This window comes from Schistocerca serialis, chromosome 9, assembly GCF_023864345.2.
Source record: "Schistocerca serialis cubense isolate TAMUIC-IGC-003099 chromosome 9, iqSchSeri2.2, whole genome shotgun sequence".
NCBI lineage: Eukaryota > Metazoa > Arthropoda > Insecta > Orthoptera > Acrididae > Schistocerca > Schistocerca serialis.
The window spans coordinates 110,108,970-110,112,071 of NC_064646.1; the positions used below are offsets into that span (position 1 = coordinate 110,108,970).

Consider the following 3,102-nt stretch of genomic DNA (forward strand, 5'->3'; position numbering starts at 1 on the left):
GTATCAAGGCCTATCAAGGCCGTTATTACGGCCAGAGGTGGTTGTTCTGGGTACTGATTTCTCACGATCTATGCACCCAAATTGCGTGAAAATGTAATCACGTCAGTTCTAGTATAATATATTTGTCCAGTGAATACCCGTTTATCATCTGCATTTCTTCTTGGTGTAGCAATTTTAATGGCCAGCAGTGTATATTTCCAGTGTATATTACACTTTCCTTTTGTCCCAGATGTGTTTAGTAACGAAACCTTCAAGTAATGTCATGAAACAAGAACAAATGATACAAAAAGAAATATGGTAATGTCCATACCACGAACTTCATTCATATGCAATTAAGTCAAAAAACTCAAGCGTCTTCACTTGAGATTTGTTTGCAGATGACACTGTCGTTTACTGACTAGTAAAGACATCATAAGATCAAAACCAATTGCAAAATGATTTACACAAGATACCTGTGTGCTGCGGAAAGTGACAATTGACACTAAATAAGGAATAATGTGAAGTCATCCACAAGAGTACTAACAGGAATCTGTTAAGTGTCGGTTTCACGTTAAGTCTCACAAACATAAAGGCTGTCAATTCAGTTAAATACCTAGGGGCTACAATTATGAACCACTTGAAATGGAACGACCGCATAGAAAATGTTGTGTGGGAAAGTGAACCAAAGACTGTGTTTCATTGGCAGAACACTCAGAATATGCAACAAATCCACTAAAGAGACTACCTGCACTACGCTTGTCCGTATTGCTGTGTGGTACTGGCCCTACCACATGGGATTAACGGGGGTTATCGGAAAAGTGAAGTGAATGTGTGAAATCATATGGGACTTAACTGCTAAGGTCATCAGTCAGTTACGAGAAGGCAGCTCATTTTTTACTATAGCGAAACAGGGGAGAGAGTGTGACGGATACGATACCCCAGATGGGGCGAGATCTTTTGGTGTAATTTCAATCAGCAAGTGACTCCCGCGAATGAGAAAATAATTTTTGGGGCCTGCCTACATAGGCAGAAATCATCCTAATAAAAAAACAGAAATCAGAGCTCGAATGGATAGCTTTAAATGTCCATCTTCCTCGCACGCTGTTCGAGAGTGGAATGGTAGAGTCACGGTCTGAAAGTGAGAGTAGTCTCTACAAGTAGATGTAGAGATATTGAAATGTACAATACACTGAAGTGCAAGTGGTAATTAGTAGGCTAGTGTAGCCACAGGTCACCAAAGAGAAAATCAGTTTACAACAATTATTTACATTAGAATGAGATTTTCACTCTGCAGCGGAGTGTGCGCTGATATGAAACTTACTGGCAGATTAAAACTGTGCGCACCGACAGAGACTCGAACTCGGGACCTTTGCCAGTCGCGGGCAAGTGCTCTACCATCTGAGCTACCGAAGCACGACTCACGCCCGGTCCTCACAGATTTACTTCTGCCAGTATCTCGTCTCCTACCTTCCAAACCTTACAGAAGCTCTACTGCGAACCTGCAGAACTAGCACTCCTGAAAGAAAGGATACTGCGGAGACATGGCTTAGCCACAGCCTGGGGGAGGTTTCCAGAATGAGATTTTCACTCTGCAGCGCAGTGTGCGCTGATATGAAACTTCCTGGCAGATTAAAACTGTGTGCACCGACCGAGACTCGAACTCGGGACCTTTGCCTTTCGCGGGCAAGTGCTCTACCACCTGAGCTACCGAAGCACGACTCACACCCTGTCCTCACAGCTTTACTTCTGCCAGTATGTCGTCTCCTACCTTCCAAATCTTACAGAAGCTGTCCTGCGAACCTGCAGAACTAGCACTCCTGAAAGAAAGGATAGTGCGGAAAGCCTGGGGGAGGTTTCCAGAATGAGATTTTCACTCTGCAGCGGAGTGGCTGTGGCTAAGCCATGTCTCCGCAGTATCCTTTCTTTCAGGAGTGCTAGTTCTGCAGGTTCGCAGGAGAGCTTCTGTAAGGTTTGGAAGGTAGGAGACGAGATACTGGCAGAAGTAAAGCTGTGAGGACCGGGCGTGAGTCGTGCTTCGGTAGCTCAGATGGTAGAGCACTTGCCCGCGAAAGGCAAAGGTCCCGAGTTCGAGTCTCGGTCGGTGCACACAGTTTTAATCTGCCAGGAAGTTTCATATCAGCGCACACTGCGCTGCAGAGTGAAAATCTCATTCTGGAAACCCCCCCAGGCTGTGGCTAAGCCATGTCTCCGCAGTATCCTTTCTTTCAGGGGTGCTAGTTCTGCAGGTTCGCAGGAGAGCTTCTGTAAGGTCTGGAAGGTAGGAGACGAGATACTGGCAGAAGTAAAGCTGTGAGGACCGGGTGTGTGTCGTGCTTCGGTAGCTCAGGTGGTAGAGCACTTGCCCGCGAAAGGCAAAGGTCCCGAGTTCGAGTCTCGGTCGGTGCACACAGTATTAATCTGCCAGGAAGTTTCAATTATTTACATTAATCACAATTCTGCAGTGAAGATGTGCAGAAGTCATATGGTAACTAACATTCTCATTATCCGCAATTATTATTAATACACACACATGAGTAAGCTCTACCAAAAAATTTGTTAATATGTTGGAGTTGGCCACTAACAAATCTTTTATGCTACTTTTAACTCTCCTCCCGAGCGGGCCAATAAGGCCCAAGGGTATCGACCGACCGCCGTGTCATCCTCAAACAGGCGTCACTGGATGTGGATATGGGGGGCATGTTGTCAGCACACCCAGCCGTATGTCATTTTCCGAGACCAGAGCCGCTGTTTCTCAATCAAGAGGCTCCTCAGTTGGCCTCACAAGGGCTAAGTGTGTCCCGTGCGCCAACGGTGCTTGGCAGGCCGGTTGGTCACCCATCCAAGTGCTAGCCTAGCCCGACAGCGCTAGCTTCGGTGATCTGACGGGAACCAGTGTTACCACTGCAACAAGGCCGCTGGCAGGCTACTCTTAAACGCAGCTATATTCACACTTACACATTTTATGGCTGCAGGAATGTTATTGAAAATATGTGTTCCTGAATAATGGGTAATTTAGAGACCAAAGTAAGTGACTTTAAATGTGTTTGAAGATTATCGATTTTTCTGGTAGTGGTGCCATGATTTGCATTGTTGATTTGAAAAGTTCTACTTATGATAAACTAG

General features: G+C 45.6%; 3 non-coding genes across 3 annotated transcripts; 2 read left to right on the forward strand and 1 right to left on the reverse strand.

The window, feature by feature from the left end:
• Positions 1–1,619: 1,619 nt before the first annotated feature.
• On the reverse strand, positions 1,620–1,693 carry Trnas-cga (transfer RNA serine (anticodon CGA)). Its single transcript has one exon. It is a non-coding gene; the product is annotated as a tRNA-Ser (tRNA).
• Positions 1,694–2,011: 318 nt separating this feature from the next.
• On the forward strand, positions 2,012–2,085 carry Trnas-cga (transfer RNA serine (anticodon CGA)). The gene has a single exon. It is a non-coding gene; the product is annotated as a tRNA-Ser (tRNA).
• A 226-nt stretch (positions 2,086–2,311) lies between these two features.
• Positions 2,312–2,385, forward strand: Trnas-cga (transfer RNA serine (anticodon CGA)). Its single transcript has one exon. It is a non-coding gene; the product is annotated as a tRNA-Ser (tRNA).
• Positions 2,386–3,102: the final 717 nt, after the last annotated feature.